This window comes from Arvicanthis niloticus, chromosome 23 (genome assembly GCF_011762505.2).
Source record: "Arvicanthis niloticus isolate mArvNil1 chromosome 23, mArvNil1.pat.X, whole genome shotgun sequence".
In the NCBI taxonomy this organism is placed as follows: Eukaryota; Metazoa; Chordata; class Mammalia; order Rodentia; family Muridae; genus Arvicanthis; species Arvicanthis niloticus.
Window position 1 is genome coordinate 44493842 of NC_133430.1, and position 21799 is coordinate 44515640.

Genomic DNA, 21799 nt, shown 5'->3' on the forward strand with positions numbered 1-21799 from the left:
CTCTGAGTTGCCTCTCCCTGGGTACCATGTTTCCATGTACTTTACAAAAATATTTGTGGGCTGAGAGATAGTCAGTGGTGAAGAGCACTGACTGCTCTCCCAGAGGTCCTGAGTTCAATTCCCAGCAACCACATGATGGCTTACAACCATCTGTAATGGGATCTGATGCTCTCTTCTGGTGTGTCTGAAGACAGAGACAGTGTAGTCATATAAAATAAATAAATAAATCATTTAAAATTTTTTCTGTTGCTTTTGCTTTTAAGACAAGTCTTACTAAGTAACCTGCCCAGGCAGGAATTAAGACATGCTTCCGTTGACAGGCAGGGGTGGTGCATGCCTTTGCTGTCAGTACTGCAGAGGCAGGAGCATCTCTGAATTCTGGTCTACAGAGTGAGTCTTAGGGCCGCCAGGACTACACAGGGAAACTCTGTCTTGAAACTCCACCAACCCCCCAAAGTGATATACTCAGGTATGCTGGGCTTCCCAATTTCTTTTACTTTCTAGAGACAGCTGGGCTGGGGCAAAAAGAAAGCACTTTTAATCAAGGCAACTCCACACACGTGGCTTCCTAACCAGAGAGAATATTACATTTGTAATGCCTCTTTTCTCTAAACGACAGAATTATATTTCAATTTAGTTTCCTGTTCATGTTATTGCTTCATTGCAATTTAAGAAAATCAAATTACAAATTACAGAGGATATTCTTATTCAAAGAGTCTTCTGGGTGCTGAAGAGATGGCTCCTCAGTTAAGAACACTGACTGATCTTCCTAGAGGTCCTGAGTTCAATACCTGTCAACCACATGGTGGCTCACAACCATTTGTAATGGGATCTGATGCCCTCTTCTGGTGTGTCTGAAGACAGCGACAGTGTAGTCATATACATAAAGTAAGTAAATTAATACATCTTTTAAAAAACTAAAAAAAATTTTTCTGTTAGCTGGGATGTGATAGTCTATATGCCTTTAATCTGAGAACTCAGGAGGCAGAGGCAGGAAGATCTGAATTCAAGGCCAGCCTGGTCTACAGAGTGAGCTCCAGGACATCTGGGGCTACACAGAGAAACCCTGTCTCAAAACAACAACAACAAAAACAAAACCTGAAGTTACTGGCCTCCTGGGGTCAACAGTTTGGGTCTTATTTCCAGCCAGAAGAAAACCCCAAACTCTATCAGGCTCCTCTTTGTCCTCTCTGTAGAACCTCTCTAAGCCAAGGGAGGGTCCAGGCAACTATAGGTGTTTAATAGGCCAGAAAGAGTCCTGAGGTCTGAGAAGAATAGGAATTAAGAGGCAGAGACAGACATTCAAATGATTGCAGAGTGGACTTACTTCTGTGAGTAGGCAGAACAATGCTTAAAACTATCTTTGCTTAAAGCTTTACATTTTAAGATTTGTATTATTTTTATTATGTTTAATTACGTGTGGGTATGTGTGTCTGTGTTGATGTTATGTACTAGTGAGGGCAAGTGTCCTGGTGGGACAGGATTATTGGCTCTTATGAGTCAGCTGACGTGGATACTGGGAATCAAACTGAGTCCTCAGTAGAAGTACACGTTCTTAACTCCAAAGCTTCCCTTCAGCCCCTGAGACTCTCGAGACTACAATAGCTTCAACAGGAAATCTATATATTTACAATCTGGTCAAACTGGTGAACAGTGCACATCTTAACAAGATAAAGTCCTTGTGATTTTATTGAAGTGGCTATAGCATCCATTTTTGGTTTTGTTTGTTTGTCTGCTTTGGAGACACTCTCACACAGTAGCCCAGGCCACCTGGGCCTCACCATATAGCCCAAGTTCCCCTCAGACTTAGGATCCTCCTGTGTCAGCTTCCCAGATGCTGGGGTTACATGCATGTACACCATGCCTGGCTAACAGTTGTGAACAAAAGATTTTCCTTTCTGTTTTCTTTTGAAACATCGTCCCACTGTTGGTATTTTGGGATGCTCAACACAAAGGCAGCCCAAACCAAACCAGTATCTGTTGCTTGGACACTAAAAATAATTCCAGAGTAGCAGGCAATGGTAGCACAGACCTGTAATTCCAGCACTCGGGAGACAGAGCCAGGTCAAACTCTGTGAGTTCTAGGACAGCCAGGGCTACATATACATAGAAAAATGTCTTTAAAAGAAGGAGGAGGAGGAGGAAGAAGAAGAGGAGGAGGAAGAGCAGGAAGAGGAGGAGGAGGATGGGGAAGGAGAGGAGGAAGAAGAGAAGGAGAAGTAGAAGGAGAAGAATTGTAGGACTCTCCAGTTTCTGAAGGAGAGGATGTTTTACTAAAGGTTTTTGTGGGGTGGGGGAGTATAAGACATGGTTTCTCTGTGTAGCCCTAACTGTCCTGGAACTCACTCTGTAGACAAGGCTGGGTTTGAACTCAAAAGATTGGCCTGCCTCTGCTTCCTGAATGCTGGGATTAAAGGTGTATGCCTGCCACATACACCCCTAGGAGCCCCCAAAGCTCAACTCTGCCCACTCCCCAACCCGCCTTAATTCTAGCTCCTAAAGGCATTTTAATGTAGGCTTATGTGTGAGGGTTAGGAAATAAAGCACCATGAAGAAAAAGTCATACCTTGCAGAGTGGGTGTGGGCTTCTTAAAGATGGTCACTGCTCATTGTATCTTGTGTGTTATTTTGAGACAAGGTCTCACAAATTAGCCCTGGCTGGCCCTGAACTCACAGAGATCTGTCTGCCTGCCTCTGCCTCCCAGTTCTGGAATTAATGATTGTGTTTCCACCATGTCTACAACAGGACACTGGATTTTGGTTTTGTTGTTGTTTTGTTTTGTTTTTTTATTTGTTTTGGGGGTTTTGTTGTTTGTTTTTGTTTTTAACAGTAGTCTATTATTTGGGTGAAATTACTAGTCTATCAGAAGCCTAGTTGCTTCTTGAGGACACCTTACAAGGTAACTCTAGTCTGGGAGAAGATCTGGAGGCAAATTTAAGGTTTTGGTCTTTGTGCCCTTCCCCCAGAGGCTCTTCTCTATATAATCCAAACATTTTGGATACCTGCACCCCGTTTTGTATGTTTGTCCTCCTGGCTGATGGGCCCCTCTCTCTCTCTCTTCCCCTCCCCTTCTCCCATGGTTCAGGGTCAAGCTTCTTTGGACTGTCCCCGATGTGTCTGCCTCTGCCTATGCTCATCCACACATCTATAATGAACTTCCTCCCCCACCACACTTAGGAGTAGTCATGTGGTTTCCCTGTTTTGTTGTTTTTTGTTTGTCTTTGATGAATTCCCATCTGCAGATGTGCATAGCACCAGTGCTGGTGCAGATTAAGCACCTATAGAAGTGTTGTGAGCACACACACTTAAAGACCCCGGTTGGATCCTCACTTCAGCTACGCCCCCATCTTTTTAGCTATGCCTTGCACTGGCTGCTCTTCCAGAGGACCCAAGTCTAATTCCCAGCAACCACATGGCAGCTGACAACTGTCTGTGACTCTAGTCCCAAAGAATCGAATGTTCTTTTCTGGTCTTCAAGGACATGTACACACAAGGGACACAGATATGTTCAGGCAAACATTCATACACATGAAATAAAATTAACCAAAAAAAAAAAAAAAAAAAAAAACTGTTTGGAGTTGTCTTCCCTGGATGCTGTTTTGGCCAGGTTCCTCAATGGCCTCTGTGTTCCTGAACTCGGGTTCCTTTGACATTACAATTCCTAGTTTGAAATATTCACTGAATCTTGATATACTGGACCTCTTTTATTTTTTTATTATTGTTATTGTTATTATTATTATTATTATTATTATTATTATTATTATTATTATTTAATTGGCACAAGTTTACTGAAAAGCATTTGCTTTTACATGGATTTGTAAATAGAAAAATACAGTGACAAAAAGAACGGTTATTTTATATCAAATTTAAACCATTTTCAAAGCAAATACAGTTTTGTTTCCACAACTCAAGGCAGTTCTTTTTTTTTTTTTTTAAAGATTTATTTATTTTATGTATATGAGTACAATGCATATATGAGTACACAGTTGCTGTCTTCAGACACACCAGTAGAGGGCATCAGATCCCATTACAGATGGTTGTGAGCCATCATGTGGTAGCTGGGACTTGAACTCAGGACCTCTGGAAGAGCAGTCAGTGCTCTTAACCACTGAGCCATCTCTCCAGCCCCTCAAGGCAGTTCTTGTGTTGGGCAATTATCACACACATTAAGTCCCGTGCCTGATGTGGAGCCAACAGGAGTGGAATCTGACTGTGGATCTACTACGTGAACCCCGCACTGTGCAAACATTAACTTTTGTTTGGTTTTTTTTAAACAGGATTTCACTATGTAGCTCTGGCTGTCCTGAAACTCACTCTATAGATCAGCCCAGCTTCAAACTCAATGCCTGCCTCTGCCTCCCAAGTCCCGGAGATTAAAGGAGTACACCACCGACACCAGGCATATTAACTTGTTTGTATTCACAGGCATATTAACAAGTTTGTATTAAGAAATGTGCCCTAGCATGCGATACACTCCACTCAAGTCTTAGAGCAATGCTGGAAGGCACGGCTGTGATGGGCCCCATGGTTTAGGTATATAGGATCCAGATGCCTAGGCCTCAGTGACAACTTCGGTGTTTCAAAGAGTCCTTTATTTCTGTCTTTCTTTAAAAAAAAAAAAAAAAAGAAAAGAAAAAGAAAAAAGATTTATTTCTTTAGTTTATGTATTGAGTACACTGTAGCTGTCTTCAGACACCACAAAAGAGGAAATCAGATCCCATTACAGATGGTTGTGAACCACCATGTGGTTGCTGGGAATTGAACTCAGGACCTATGGAAATGCAGTCAGTGCTCTTAACTGCTAAGCCATCTCACCAGCCCGAGTCCTACATTTCAAGAACAGAAAAAGCTTAGTAGCCATGGCTATGTTTATGGGGAGGGGGGTTAAAGCACAATGCCAATAAATGATAGATGTTCAATTTTTAAAAGTCTTCTGAGAACCAGGTGTGATGACCACACTTTAATCCCAGCACTTAGGAGGCTGAAACAGGTGGATCTCTATGAGTTTGAGGGCAGTCTAGTCTACAAAGGGAGTTTCAGGCCATCCAGAAACTACATAATAAGACCCTGTCTTAGAAAAAAGAAAGAGAGAAAAGAAAAGAGAAAAAAGATAGAAAAAGAAAAAAAGAAACTACCATGCAAAGTACATGTTTTCCTTTATACTGTTAAAAACCATCAGTGCGTACATTCCCAGTGAAAGCTGCAGGCTACGGAACATGTCTCTTATACTGGCATACAACTGTGACTGCTTAAATACAGAAGTTGATCTCTCTCCAGGTAGCAAATAAACATGCAGTTTAATTACAAAAGAGATACCTTCAGTTACATTAATGGGGGAGAAAACAAACTGGGAAACACCACCACCACCAAAGCTTGATCGAAAAGTCAGATTGGCAGTCTACAGACCAGTGAAAGCAGAGCCTGAGGTGCTAGACCCAACATACATACATATGAAGAGACCATACATACATACATACAAACATACATACATACAGCAGAAGCATGAATGGTGTTCAGATGAGGACTTAACCAACACACCGCAGATAAACACAAGGGTCTCCATGACCCCTCGGGTAAGAGCTAGACAATCTGACTAAACTTGATCCCTACGTACTTCATCCACCCCAACTCTACAAACCCTTCCCACCACCGCCAAACTCACAGTGAGTCAACCCGGTCTATTCAGAGTCTATAGATATGGCCACCACCTGTTTATGTTCATGTCAAAGGGAAGGCTAAGTTAAAGCAATGCACAAACACATTGATCCATGTGTTTGAGAGTAATTAATTCTACAGGATGGATTTTGAAATCTGGATTCTCAAGACCTCGCTAGCTTTTTGTTGCTCAAACTTTTTTTTGGGGGGGGGGGGCGGGGGGGCGGGGGTTGAGACAGGGTTTCTCTGTATAGCCCTGGTTGTCCTGGAACTCACTCTATAGACCAGGCTGGCCTCGGACTCAGAAATCCGCCTGCCTCTGCCTTCCAAGTGCTGGGATTAGATGACATTAAGACATTAAGATTAAGACATTAAGATGTTTGAGCAACTGGCTGGGCGTGCGCCACCACTGCCAGGCCAGTTGCTCAAACATCTTAATGTCTTCAATGGAACTCTAGGTCTGTCTGTGTTAAGGCAGGCAACAGGACCATCAGCATTTTATGTAACAGATGAAATATTTCATGCCTGAAATCTTGGATCCCTAAATGACCTGCCACCATGGGCTTTAGACACTTTTGGCTCTGTGAAATAGTTCCCCCAATTCATAGACTAAGTCATATAAGCTGCAAGAATCACAAATGGATGCTGAGTCAATCATACTGGAGATGAGGAGGGGCGCTTGGCATACCATGTGCTGTTTGCTCATCTCACCCTGCTGGCTTGGTCTCTACAGCAGAGCTGGCAGGCAGGGGCCATGCGCTGCTGCCACGATGCTAACTGGGTGTGTCAGCAGCCACATAAGCCCTTCTCCTTCTCCTCATTGAGTTGATCTGCAGAGGTATGGCCACTGGACTGTACCACCCCCTCTGGAATCCAGGACTTGTCCACACACCGCTCCATCCGCTTCATGATCAGGTCCAGGAGCATCTCAATCGCTTGACTTATGTTCATCCCGTTAGCAGCACTGGTTTCAAAATAGGGGATTCTGGAAGGCAGAAATCACTGGGGTAACAATGTGCAAAGAAAGACAGTGACTTTTGCCCTTCATAACTTTTTTAGCCATTCACAATTTAGAGCATTTGAGGATAAATATACATGACAACAGTGTGACTTCAGTAGTGCCCAGAGAGGAGGTGACGTTGTTTCAGTTTAACAATGTGCCAAATCACAAGGAAAAAAATGACTTCTATTCCAATGTGTGTGCCTCTCAAAACTGTTCCTTCATATTTCATTTATCAAAATGATATCATTTGCCAGCACCTAAAACAAATGCCTGCTTAGGCTTAGAGGAATGACATCATGGAAACTGGCACGAGGCAACCAGTCTGCTGCTAAAGCGATAGACTGCTGAGCAACCATCAAATGGTTCTGACACCCGAACATCATACAGATAACTTACCCCACCCAAGTCTTTCTCCTTTGGTTGTCAGTTGAATTATGTCCTTCCTCTAGAAATGATGAAACTCTAATTCCAAGGACTCTAAGGAACCCCAAAGACCTGTGAATATGACCTTCCTTCAAAGTCAAGGTCTTTGTCAATGTTATCAAGTTAAGATGATATCTTATTAGATTGCTGAAGCACTAAATCTAATCACTAGTGTCCTTCCAAGAAAGGACACTGAAATACACACAAAGAACACCAAATGGAGTAGAGGCAGAGGTGGGGGGTGCTGCAGCTACAATGCTGAAAACCTCTGAAGATTGCTGGCCAATACCTGAACCGCAGAAGAAACAAAAAAGAATTCTTGCCTAGGGGAGCCAGCACTTTGATTTCACACTCTCAACCTCCCAAACTGTGAAAGAATAACCATCTATTCTTCTATGCAACAAGTACTGACAGACAGAACATAAGGTGGAAATCATGTAAAATATCAAATAAATGAATGAATAACAGAGAGAACAAACCAAAAGAAGCATAAATGGAGAAGGGCCAAAGAATTAAATCCAAATCATCAAACACGAATCTGGTGGGTCACAGGAACAAATAAGGACATCGGTGATGACAACAGCCTCTATCTAAGAGCACACACTGGCATTGTGCTGTGGTTTTTTTTTTCTCATCTCCCAACCGCAGGGTGGGTTTTCTTAGCACCAAGATGAAAAAAATCATCTGGGAGACGTTCCATAATTTATTAGGGGTGGCGTAGGATAGTGAACAACACAGCTAGACTCCAATCAGACCTGTTTTGCTTAAAAGCCTTCCTCTTTCCTGTGGTATCACTAGAGCCTCTGATAAAACAAATGTGTCAGGAGAGGAGGGAGACAAAGCAAACAGATATTCTTTTAAAAAGCATATGAATAAGAAATTGCAAGGAAAAAATCTAGAAAAAGAGTTTCACCATTCTAATACAGAAAGAGAAGACAATGGTGGCTGTCTTCTCCTTCTCCTCCTCCTCCTCTTTTTTCTTTCTTTTTCTTCCTCCTCCTTCTCCTCCTCCTCTTTCTCTTCCTCTCTCTCCTCTTCCTCCTCCTCCTTTTATTTCTTGTCTCTTCATCTTAAACATATTGTATAGATGCTCAGTAGATAAGCAAGGCATGTGCTGGGAGACACATGGTCCCTGGATGAACTGGGAAGCAGAAGGACAAACCCTTCTCAACTGGCTTCCTTTATGGCACTACAAGCAGCAGGGGTGAGAAAGCACTTCAGAGGAGTGCTGGGGGAAATGGCCTTGTGAGAAACAAATCAAAGTGAGTCTCAAGTCCAAACATTTAGCGTCCCTCACTCACTAAGAACAGACAGCTGGGAAGTTACTAACAGTCTCCATAAAGGGCATGGAGACAAGAAGACTCAAGAGCTGTAAAAGGAATAAAGCTACTCTGTTAGGAAAAAAAAAGACCTGATACTGACTTATCAAAATGAAGGATGCTTTGCTGAGGTCTATGGCGGATAACTGAATTTTCTTCCATTAAGAAGAAATATATATATAATAACAGAGCTGATGAAAGCCCTCCCAGCTTCGGAAGTCTATGAGAATGGTGCGACATGTTTAAAAACTGATACAAAGAAAACTCAAAGGATGGAAGGAAGCCAAAGCTGTATTTTAGGGGGAAAAAAATGCTCCCAGCTGTGGTAATATAAAATGCTGAGAGAAATGGGGAGAAGAGAACTGGAGCCAACACACAACAATGAGAAATGTTTGAGGCAATGTCCGGTGACGAGAGAAGGAAGGGGATCCAAGAAGGATGGACGTCTTTCCTGTGGTCACTCAGTGTTCAGAACCATAGAATGCAGTGAGAATTTAGGGGAGATGAGGAAGACTAGAGGGCAGGAGCTGTGTGCAAACCCTGAGCTGGAGAAATGGCTCAGCAGAACATTGTTGCTCTCCTAGAGGACTTGAGTTCAGATCCTGCCAGCAGGCCCCTCACTTATCTGTAACCACAGCTCCAGAGGACCTAGCTCTCTTTTCTGCCCTCTACAGGCACCAACAGACATGCTCATGCACGTGTTCCCAGCCCCACCGTGCGCGCGCGCGCGCGCGCGCACACACACACACACACACACACACACACACACACACATAATAAATCCTTGAATGTTAGATATGTCTTCACCCTAGCTCCAAGTTTTGGACTTTCTTAGAGTTCAATTTTTTTTTCCCTTTCTCCCCTCCCATGTGTCTGTACCTCCTTCCCTCCCTTCTCCCTCCCTCCCACCCCTTCTCCCTCCCTCTCTCCCTCGCTCCCTCTCCCCTTTCCTTCCCTCTTCTTTTTTTCCTTTCTAAGTTTTACACAATTTTCTTAACCTCCCTATGCTCAGTTTCTTCTCAGTTGTAAAAGTAAAAGAAAGGAAAGACTCTGTGTGGGCTCACCTTCTCCCAACTGTTGCTCTTGCAGAGGAAATCAGTTGAGTACGGTAAGTTTTCATTTGAACCCTAGCTCAAGGGGAAAAATCTAAATGTTCATTATCATGACTGATTTCGTATAATAACCTTGGGAGATAAAGACCAGATAGCCCTGAAAGAGAAACTGCCAACAGTATACAGGATGTGTCTGAAGAATAGTTTCAAAGATGGGGGTAGGAAGTAAATGTCAAGAAAGAAGTGGGCCAGTGATAAGAAATGAAAGAAAAAAATAGCGCTCAATCTACTGAATAAATTCAACTCAGAAAATGATCTGGATTGCCTAAGTGAGGAAAGGGAAGGTCTCTGGGGCGAGGCAGACTCTTCTTCTAGTCCCAGTGAAGACAACGCAGACTGTCTAGGATCCAACCTTCAGTGGCACAGTGGAGAGGGCCAAAATGAGGCTTTCAGTGAAATAATGAAACCTAATGACAGCTGAGTGAAGACAGAGGAAACACAGTGACAATCTGAGGTCACATACTAAATGCACATTTATAAAGGGCAGTTCAATTACAGTGTATCTATATCCTAGACACCCCCCCCAAAAAAGAATATAATGGTTATATATGCACTGACAAGGGGGAGTCCTTCGCATTGTGTTTAATGACAAAGTGCAGAACACCACACATATTAAATTACTCTACTTTACGAAAACATCTTATATGATTATATGTACATAGCGGAACCAGACACAAGAGTCTAGAAGATGAAGCCTGTGTGCTGAGTGGCTTTTTTTCTTGGATTACTTACCTAATGGAAGGGAAATTTTGCTTTTTTAAAAAGTTGTGTTGGGTATTCAGGAACCTTGTTCAAGCAAGCAGAGAGTATGCTTGAAATACACAAGGCCCTGGGTTAAATTTAAATGTCACTACGCGAAAGAGAGAGAGAGAGAGAGAGAGAGAGAGAGAGAGAGAGAGAGAGAGAGAGAGAGAGAGAGAGACAGAGAGAGACAGAGAGAGAGAGAGAGACAGAGAGAGAGAGAGACAGAGAAACAGATAGAGACAGAGAGAGAGAGAGAGACAGACAGAGAGCGTGCAACAACAAAGGTAAAGGGTAGCAATTTAAAAGCCAAGCTTGTAGGTCTACCACTTAAGCACGTAGCCTTGAACAAATACTTGCTTCTCTATGCCTCAATTTACCCATCTTTAAATGACTAATAATTTGACATGGCTGAGGTCACATGTAATTATGAACAGTGCAGATACACGACATGGGGAACCGGGTGTGCTATCCGAAACTCTCCAGGTCTGTGGTACCAAACCTCTGTGACGCTCGCTATGCTTTTTGGCACAAGCACGAGTCATTTCGGAGAATTAAAAAACCCAAATGGAGAAAAAGCAGAATTCATAATTTGTCAAAATGAACAGGACTTTCCTGGAATTATTTCACGTTGGTTTCTCTGGGACAAACTCACAAGTATTCCGTAAGGTTTTGGCTTAGCCATCACTCTGCTCAGTCTCTGGGTTCAGCACTGTCCCCTTCTGAGCCCGGATCAGGACACGCCTTTAGCTTTCTCTTGCATTCTCAGCCCGAGCTTTTTTTTTTTTTTTTTTTTTTTTTTTTTAAGTATGTGCACCTGCTCGTTTCTTGCTAAGTCAGGTCTCAGTGTTTATAACTAATATTATAAATGGAGCATTTTCTCCATTACATTTTAACCCTGATCTTTGCATACAAGGAAGCTACAATGACAAGTCCCAGCAGATATTAAACTGGAGCTAAAAGAATTAGAAGTAGTTTGTTAAAGGAAAAAATGAGAAGATTAAGCATAGACCAGAGAATATAAAAATAACTTTATAACACATATGGGGATCCAGTATATTACAATCAGAAAGGGAATGAATTAATCTGTAAATTGCAATGCAAAAACTAGTTATCAGTTTAGATAAATATAGATTCTCATCCTCAGGCTTTACAGCAAGTTAATCTAGATTAATTAGAGACTTTAATAAAACTATTAAATCAGATTAATTGGTGACTTAAAAGATAAAGCCATTATAGGAATAGATGGAATTTAAAATTCATTAACTTTAAATCATGGTAAAAAGAAATGGTTTCTAGGCAATACATATAAAATTTAGACTCTATAAAGGAAAGTTAAATATTTATGTAATTAAATCATCTGTTTAGGAAAAATGTGTCATAAAGACAAATGATAATAAACTAGGTACATCTTGGGCACCTCTAGGCACATATAAAAATGTCAATCTTCTTTAATTTACAAACAATTTATCCCAGTAAATTAGGGGAAGATTTTGATTGTTGATTGAAAACTGAACTGAAGACCATCAGCTCATCAACACAGCTGAGCAGCCAGAATAAAGGCAAAAAGATCACAGTGGCTGCTGGCTGCACTGAACCCAGAGAACAGGAAGGCTGCCTCCTCTGTCCTCAGGGCATACATCAGGACACCTGTCCACCCACAGTGGCTCTGGCTGTGTTTGTCTTCTTCAGTGGTGATTGGAGTGGCTTGCCTGTCATTCTGATATAATGAGATAAAGCTCTCTTACTTGCATTTGAAGTGAAAAATGGAGAATTTCCCCCAACTCCACACTCAGGAATTTCTTCTCTGATGCTCTCAACCTTTTTTGTTTTGGGGGGGTTTTGTTTGGTTGGGTTTTTTTGTTTGTTTGTTTGTTTGTTTGTTTTGATTTTGTTTTTTGAGGCAGGGTTTCTCTGTGTAGCCCTGGTTGTCCTGAAACTCACTCCGTAGACCAGGCTGGCCTTGAACTCAGAAATCCACCTGCCTCTGACTCTCAAGTGCTGGGATTAAAGGCGTGTGCCACCACTGCCCAGAGTTGCTTTCAACTTTTAACCTTAAGAAAAAGAATCTGGGGCTGGAGAGATAGCTCAGTGGTTAAGAGCACTGACTGCTCTTCCAGAGGTCCTGAGTTCAATTCCCAGCAACCATATGATGGCTCATAACTATCTGTAATTGGATCTGATGCCCTCTTCTGGTGTGTCTGAAGACAGTGACAGTGTACTCACACACATAAAATAAATAAACCCTAAAAAGAAATTTTTAGGATTCTCAAGCTTGCTTGGCTTTCTGCCTTCCATGCTCTTCCGTTGACAAATGCATCTCATGTTGGGAAGGTGACCCTGCCAGCTTCACAGTCACAGCTAATCATCCTGAAACATCTTCAGCTTCCTCGAATGCGGCTGTCTCTGTCTGGCACTTCTCCTTTGGTTAAGTACACATTCTTTAATTTCACCATAGATGGGATTTCTTGACTCTAGATACTTGGCCTTCATGAAACATTGTCATAAAGCCATAGGCACCTCTGTCCTAATAGCTTTTTCTTGTAGGGTCCTGTTTTATATTTGAAACTTCTCTCTCAAAAGGCTCTTCACACACACACACACACACACACACACACACACACACACACACACACAGTAATAAAATAACAAAGCATGTTAGTCCTGGTTTGCTTTTCTATTACTGTGACAAAAAGCTGACCAAAACCAGTTTGTGGAGGAAGGGTTTTGTTTTAGCTTACAGATTACAGTCTATCATCGAAGGAAACCAAAGTGGGAGTTAAAGGCAGAAACCTGACGTCACGAATAGAGGCATAGGCCACAGAGAGCACACTTACTAGCTCGTGTCTCCCTGACCTATTTAACCACCTTTGTTATCCCAGGCCTATCTGAACAGGGAAGGCACAGTGACTGGGACCTCCTACTTCAGCTAGCAGCTAAGAAAATGCTCATGGATGTGCCCATAGGCCAGTCTGATGGAGGCAATTCCCCAACTGAGATGTCCTCTTCCCTAGTATGTGTAGCTTATGTCAAATTGGCATAAACTGTGATGCCTTCCTGCAAGGATCCATCTATCCCCTCCCCCATGATGAAGGTAATTCACTGGGGAATACTATGAAGTTTGATAAAGAGATAACTTAAGAATGTCAGTATACATGTCCCCACTACTTAGTTATTACTAAAATTACATGTTAGGTTATCTATAACATATACACACTGATGATTCTCAAATTACAATAGGGTTACTTCCCAATAAACCCATCATAAGTTGGAAATATGTGAAAAAATGCACTTACCAGATCCAACCTATTGGCCCTTGTCACACCTTGGCAACACTGCAGGGCGCCCAGCATTTCCAGTGACCATGGCTGACTGGGAATTGTGACTACTGCTATCTAGCATCCTAGAAGAACAGTGCACAGTGCATGTCACTTTTGAAATCTTTATAGAGCTAGGGAAATCCTTACATTGAACTAACAATACATGTAGCTTCTATAAAATTTACATGCCAGGTAGTATATATTATATGTGTCTCATACTGTGTGTGTACATTTGTGCATTAAGAATCAATATAAACCTACATTTAATCTATGGTGGTCTCTTAGGTAGCTGTTGCCTCCCAATTAAAACAGATTCTCCGAAAAGAGGAGAGAGGCCAATATGGTTCAGGAGGTAAATGAAACTCAGAAAGCTCCTGAAAGTTACAAGATTTACAAAGCCCCTCTCCAAGGTTATGAAACTAGTAAGCAATGGCGGAAGAGAGATTGCTCTCCAACCAGACCTGATGCCTTCAGGCTGCGTCAAGAACTCGAGGTGTACAGAGTTCATGGATCATCACCCATGCTGGGTGGGCCTCTCAATGACGCGGTTGCTTCTGAGTCACCAGTGCTCCTGCTACCCCATAAGCTCTAGGCTCACTGAGCTCGACTTGAATGTCCATTGCTTTGGTCTGCTGTTCAGCACTCACCTGGGGGTGAATAGACACTTACTCGTGTCTCCCCAGGAAAAGCCTCATAAAACTGTTGAGTACTTTATATGTATTGTTTTATTTAATTCTCACAATCACTGATTAAATTAACACTATTATACATCCCATCTGTGGCAGATTAAACCCGGCCACAAACGGTTTGGCATTCCTTCCAAGAGAGGGTGAGAGAGAGGTCATCCCCGCCCTGACTCTCTGCGGGCTCTAGATGACTTTGGTGACTAGCTTCACAGGGAAGTGATGTAGTGCTAGTTGCCAGGCCCGAACCTTAAGAGCATCCTTCTCTAGTTCCTTCACTTTTGGACCCTGAGCCTCTACAGTGGTTCTCAACCCGTTTGCGGATCAAATGGCCCTTTCACAGGGGTTACTTAAGACCACTGGGAAACACAGATATTTACATTACAACTCATAACAGTAGCAAAATTACCGTTTGAAGTTGCAACAAAGTAATTTTATGGTGGGGGTCACACAACGTGAGGAACTGTATTAAAGGTTGCAGCATTACTGCTCTACTGATAAGGCACCTGCTTATGACTCCACCTAGAAAGGGGCTCAGCCCAACTTCTAGCCAATCCTCATCAAAGTGCCAGACCACAAGGGATCCTGGGTCCTTTGGAAGTAATAGCTGCTAGCCGAGTGCCACCAAGCATGAGGAGTGCCAGCAAATGTCTGCACAAATGCCTGACATACAAAATCACGTGATTTAGTACACAGGGTATTGCGTTATAACATCCAGTGTTTCAGTAATTGTTACACTGCAGCATGTAACTGGAATTCCCATCTCCCAGATGTAAATCACAGTGAGTAAAGTAACTCTTTCTGGATCACACACCTAATTAACAGCGCGGCTGATATTCCAAGCGAGGCAGCCTGACTCAGAATCCTATAATCTTTACAACTCCATTGAATTCTTTTAAAATGATAATGAACTTTTAGAGAGAGGGCAGAGATAACATCTTGATTCTCCTTAGCAGCTACTCTAATTCCTAACTAATGAAGAATCTGTGCCCAAGGCCTATGTCCCCTCCCCCGCCCCTCCTAGTCACAATTACCTATTCATGCATATTTTCACATCCTTCTGAATTTTAAAACGTTCCTTCAACGGATTTGCCGGCATTTAGGACAGTGGGGGAGAAATCCCCGATTCTCCTCTGTCCTTAGTTGATCATATTAGCTAAGGCTGGGTAATACCAAAAGGGCAGAGTAATTCTGGGCTTCAGGAAGTTGATTTCTATGACATCAAATTCAGCTTAGCAATTTTTCAAGGAAGCAGAGGCCCTGGGGTCTTGGGAGTTTCTATGATAAGCTATCATCCTATCTATTTCATATCAGAATGAATTATTTCCTGGAAAGGGAAAAGGGGTGGGCAAAGAGGAGACTAAATGACCTTCTTTGCAGACAAATAGATCTGTACCTATAACCTTTCTGGAGTCAAAAAAGTCAGGGGTCAAGGACCCAGAGGAACAGATCAAATCAAGGGATGTAGACTAATTAAAGACTGCAGCAATGTGCATGCTGTATAGACACTATTGTTTCCAAGACACAATAAACGGCATTATGTGTGACATCAAAGGAAGCCAGATCTCGGTGCATTTTGTTGCTAAAGGACATTTTCCAAACAAAGAGATAACAGCCACACGGCCCAGCCTAATTTTCTGAGAGTCGCTTCTAAAACTGTTGCAGCCCATACTGCTCGTTCCGGTCCGAGGGTCAGGGTCTAGCGAGAGAGAGAGTGGGGATAAAGGGGAAGAGACGCGAAGAATGGAGACAAGACAGAGATTCTGATCAAGTCTCGTTTATTGAAGGGAATTCTGAGCTATTTATAGGCTTTTGCCACGTGCCTTGTAGGCGCGTGGATACCACGTGCCTTGCAGATGTTGATATGATGTAAGCCTTACAGGCGTCTATAGCGTGGACAGCTCGTGCACTGCAATGCCTTGCAGGCGTGGATAGCACATGCACCTTATAAGCATGTATGGTGTAGATAGCACGTGGACAGCACGTGAACTGCATGCCTTGCAGGCGTGGCCACCAAGTGCACCTTGCAGCTGGGGGCAGTAAACAGCAACACAAAATATGTGGGATATCAGAGTGTGCTTCAGCTGTTGTAGGCTATTGAAAACCAAATCTTTCGTCAGGGAATATGGTTCCAGATGGCTGCAAAGTTGATCTAGCCGCTTTCTGCTAAAGTCGGCTCCCAACATAAAATGTTTATCTCCACCTCTTAAAGACTCATCATATTAAACAAAAGGGTCCAAATGACAGACAGGGAACAAAGTTCATGAGCAAAACAGTCCTAAACATGGTCATGTAGTTAATTCTTAAGTTTTGTGAAACCTCTGCATAAAACAGAATTCTGAGACTTTAGACTGAGATTAACCAGTTGAATGATTCTTAAATAGTAATGCTCAAATTCTTTTCCACTAAAAATAAAAACATACATCAATTGTGATGTCAACATTTATGAGGTCCTGGGTTCCATCTCAAACAGCAGGTGAAAGATTAATCCTCGAAAAGCCTCAGGTGAACAGAAACATTCGGGACAGGAAAGTTGACTTCACTGGTGACATTTGTAGGCTATTAATTAATGTCTTAGTCACTGTCCCAGTGCTGTGAAGAAACACCTTGACCAAGGTAACTTTCATAAAAGAGAGCATTTAATTGAGGGCTTGCTTAAAACTTTAGAGGATTAGTCCATGATCAAGGTGGGATGCAGACAGGAATGTCGCTGGATCAACAGCTGAGAGCTTTACATCCTGATCTGCAGAGAGAGAGAGAGAGAGAGAGAGAGAGAGAGAGAGAGAGAGAGAGGCAAAGAAAGAGAGACTAAGGCAGAGTAAGCTTTTGAAACCTCAAAGTCCACCCTCACTCCCATGACAGGTAACACACCTCCTCCAACCAGGCCTTACCGACTAATCCTTCCCCAACAGTTCACCAAGTATTCAACTAGATGAGTCTGTAGGGGCCAGTCTCATTCAACCACCACAGCTGGGTTCTGGGACACTGGTGATAAGAGGTTCGACATCCCTCTTGGAGTAGTATCTACCACTTTGAGACAGTAGGAGAACTGACCTGCAGGTAGAGCCTCTATCCCTGAAGTTGCTCTCTTTCCGTTCTATGGCATTCCAAGTCTTCTGTACCCCTGTGTGTGTAGCCTCCACTTCTGTGAAGAAACTGTGGTCCTTCAGTTGCTGTGATGAACAATCCTGCTTCTGGAGATGTGCTTGACTGTCTCATTTCCAAGTCTTCTCCATCAGATACCATCTAATATTTTGTGCCAAAACCCAGCAAGGGTTTGAGGGTACTATACCTCAGCTTCTCTCTTTCTCTCAGGGCAACCATTCCTTTCTCTCTTTTCCTGCCTCCTCTTTTCTGAGACCCAAACCATTGAGAGCAGGAATGCTCTCCAAGTTCACTGTAGCTTAGTGGCTACCAGTCATGACTTGAAACCTTTGGGTTTGGTGGGTCATGTAAACTCAATTTGGTTCTTTCCCCCTCCTCTGCCTTCCTCTGTCTATCTGCCTGTCTGTCTGTCTTTTGTCTTTCTGTCTATCTTCTGTCCTCCAGAGCAGACGTGCTTCACCATAGCCTCTGAGAGCCCCCCTTTTCTTGACTGATTTCCTCCCTCTTCTGGGAATTGATTTGCCCACTGAGCCTGCCTCTCTCCAGCCCTAGGTGGTGACTTAGGGAAGAGCTGTAGCCTCCTCTCCTCTGCCTTCCTAGATGGGTTCCAGTCTGTGCCCTTTGGCATGTCTAAAATTAAATTGCAAAACGTTGGGTCTCTCTGACCTCAGATCCACTACTCTCATTTATCTCTCCATTAACATCTGGTCCATATATCAATTGGACAGCAGCCACACATGGCCTGTACTTTTGACTTTCAAATCCTCTGTCCGGGACTTGGCTTTTCTACTCCAGACCCGATGTCCTCCAAACCCCTAACCTCAGGTCAGCCCTCTGACACTGACTGGGAAAAGGAAGGCAAACAGCCTAGTTCTCTCCCCATCCTAGAACTGGGTCAGTACCATTCCTTAGGAAGTTACTCTTCTGAAATCCTGGAAGAAGCCTCCTGCCGTGGTTCTAATTAATCTATCACCTTCTTATGGGCTCAGCTTCTTGAGCTGAGAGTACAAAATTCCTTCCTGTGTCTTTATTTTGGTATTTTGGCTATACCTGCCTAGGCCATTGGTACCATTTCATCCAGTCTCCACAGAACCCTACCTAACTAAAGTGTCTTTTTTAAAGAAAAAGATGTAATAATCCACATGTGGTTTATAAAATGTTAAATTCACCCCAAGGATTCATACCCTGATAGGGGATGAATTCACTTTATCATGTAGCTGAGTTCACCTTGAACAGTAAGCAAGCATGCGGTTTGCTGCTGTCTTGGCTATGGGACTTCATCAAGGTAGGAGCAACCATGTGATTTGGACGCCATCTTTGCCAATGAGATCCTAAGGAAGGCAATGTGACTTTACCACCATCTTGGTTAATGTTGCTATACACACAAGACAAAATGGCAGCATCCATAAAACTCTGGGGTTCTCTTTTATACTAGTAAGGAGAAAATACATGACCTCCAAGGTGTTTATTTTGTGACCCTGTGTTAGGCATTGGTTCTAATGCTGTCTCAATTCAATTTGGCTGCCTAAAGGTCGCGTTCTGAGACTCTGAGGTTCTCTGCCCCCAGCTGTATTTGACTGGCAATAAAGAATTGCCGTGCAGCCAAAGGCTGGGCAGGTAGAATGAGGCAGGACCTGGAGATTTGTATGGGCTGGGGACTGGGGAAGGAAGAGGGAAAATCACCATGACTCAGGGAAAAAGGATGGGACATAGTGCTGCAGGAGAAAAAGCCAACCAGCATGTAAGAATTCAGGTAGGTGGCCACTGGCCACTTCCTAGGGCCTGAGGTAGCAGGGCAACGTTTAAGAGTACCGGAGAGGGCCGGGCGGTGGTGGCGCACGCCTTTGATCCCAGCACTTGGGAGGCAGAGGCAGGTGGATTTCTGCGTTCGAGGCCAGCCTGGTCTACAGCGTGAGTTCCAGGACAGCCAGACTTACACAAAGAAACTTTGTCTCGAAAAACCAAAAAAAAAAAAAAAAAAAAAAAAAAAAAAAAAAAAGAGTACCGAAGAGGAGCGTTTGCTAGGTTTGCTAGCAGGGGAAGGTTTAGGTTTAGGAGTTTAGGAGTGCCCAGCCTTTGAGCAAGTCAAGGCATGTCAAAAATTAACTGGTACGCGTGCGTGTCTTTCATTCTCAAATCCAGATGGCTCCTGGACTGCGACCCGCCAGGAGCCAGAGCGGCTCGGCCCTTTACCGTTCTAACCCTAATGCTTTGTTTTGTTTTAATTTTGATATAGATGATGTATTTATTTATAGATGTCTGAAGAGTACCTAGAAGCCTTCCCCTGGCCACACGCCTACAACACTGGCATACTGACAAAGAGAGTCAACACTTTGAGATGCACAGGTCCCAAAAGAGACTCAAAGAACAAAGTGTCAAGTGTTAGAGGAGACGCCGTCAGTGAGGGCCACTGTGGGAGACTCTTCTGAGTCTCAGTGGCTGTTATTTCTGTCTGGTGTCTCCAGGTTCATTTCCTCTAACTGAGATTAAAATGTTCTCTCGCCCCTAAATATTCATTTGTTCTACACATCTCTGCTTTTGCTTCTGGCCAATCTAACAATATGTTTACTAAAGGTCTCTGTGTTGGTTGCCTGTCACAATTTTAAATATAATCCCAACAAGCAATAATGTACAAAAGCTTGGCTTATTAAATATATATTATAGATAATTATGTATACCAAATTGATGTACAAATGTTTATGTAAACGTAAGTTGTTAACTTGGCCCAACTTCATTTTATTCAAAGTAAAATAAAAATAATAATAATAATGGCTAATTGTGCTGAATTTTTCTTTATAAAAATTATCAAGAGTTTTTAAATTTAAACTTTTTAAAATCTGCTTTTAAGATCAAGACACACCTAACTATACAATTCTAGTCAAAATGTTATCTCCTTGATCCTTATCCCAATTCTGGTTCTACAGTCGTCCTTACAACTCAAGGGTATAAATCATCCTCAGTGGATGATAGCTGCTCCTCCAGGATACACCTTTTCTATCGGACAACTGCCCTTCCTTTAGATAACAATAACTTATTGTGCGCTTTTAAATGTGTTTCATATACAAATGAGTATGTAGAGAAAACACACACATTTTAAGAGTTTTGAGGTGTACTTTTGACCACAATGGCCTCTTTAAATATAAATGAGTCAATTTTTTTTAAGATCCTTATCCTTTATGTCTATTTAAAAAGAAAAACTAAAAACCACCAAGTATCTGTGTCTTAGAACACAGGCCTCTGTCCTTTCATAAGTTAAACTGCGTCCTTCCGGTCTGGGCCCTGGGCACTGAGCAGATCCCTGGCGGCAGCTCTGCTCCCAATCTCACAGAACCCAGAGGAAGCGGGGCTCCGAGTAGCTCTAACCTGAGCAGTATCTTAGGTAAGGAGACAGCAACACCCGCCCCAAACAGGGAGTAACTGGGACCCACTAGGACCCAGGAAGTCACTCCTGGCCTAGAGCACTGGTTCTTTCCTATCTGCACTTGAGCACTGAGCAGATCTTGGGCCTCAGCTCTAACCCCAGTAGTAACACCCACCCCACGCAGTTCTGATACAACCAAGATAATAGGAAAGACAGGCTCCAGTCAGAGACAGGGCAGGTAGCACTAAGGAGATGCAGATGGTGAAAGGCAAGCGCAAGAACATAAGCATCAGCAACCCAGGGTACTTGGCATCATTAGAACCTAGTTCTCCCACACAAGAAAGTCCTGAATTTCCCATATCACTAGAAAAGCAAAATTCAGATTTAAAATCACTTCTAATGATGATGATAGAGGACTTTAAGAAGGACATAAATAACACTCTCAAAGTATTTGAGGAGAACAAAAGTAAACAGGTAGAAGCCCTTAAAGAGGAAACATAAGCTAAACTGCACCATCATACCTCGAGCTATACCGACTGTAATGTCACAGCAGGGCTTACTAAAGGTTAATGTCAGAAAAGAGATAAACAGGTCATCCCAGACAGTTTTATATAGAGACTAAAAAGCAGAGAGAGAGAGAGAGAGAGAGAGAGAGAGAGAGAGAGAGAGAGAGAGAGAGAGAGAAAGAAACGATCTATAAAAGCCATATTGAGTAAAGACTTTTCAGTGTTACTGATTCTGGGTCACCCACGCTTCCATCAGTACCCCCTTATCAATCTCCTGTAATAAGCCCAATAAGCTCACTGGGTGAGCTTTTCTTTTTCACTGGGTCCTTATGAAGATATTGCCTAGGATAGCCAATGCTAAGAGGACCTGCAACAAATATATATATATATATATATATATATATATATATATATATATATATATATATACAAACTAGTCAAGGTCTGCTCTGAGGTTTGGTAAGCTAGGCTACAGAAAATTCCGTACTTTTCCTTTGAAATGTTGAGCTTGCTAGACCGTATACTCAGGCTAGCACTAACTGTGCACATCTGTGAGAAAGAAACACGATA

At 42.7% G+C, this 21799-nt stretch overlaps 1 protein-coding gene across 1 annotated transcript in view; it reads left to right on the plus strand.

Moving 5' to 3' along the window:
- L3hypdh (trans-L-3-hydroxyproline dehydratase) overlaps positions 1-19207 on the plus strand; it is a 642804-nt gene extending 623597 nt beyond the window's left edge. The window contains exon 6 of the transcript XR_013106783.1: positions 19182-19207. The gene's annotated coding sequence lies outside the window, so the exon portion shown is untranslated. The remainder of the gene's footprint in view (positions 1-19181) is intronic.
- Positions 19208-21799: the final 2592 nt, after the last annotated feature.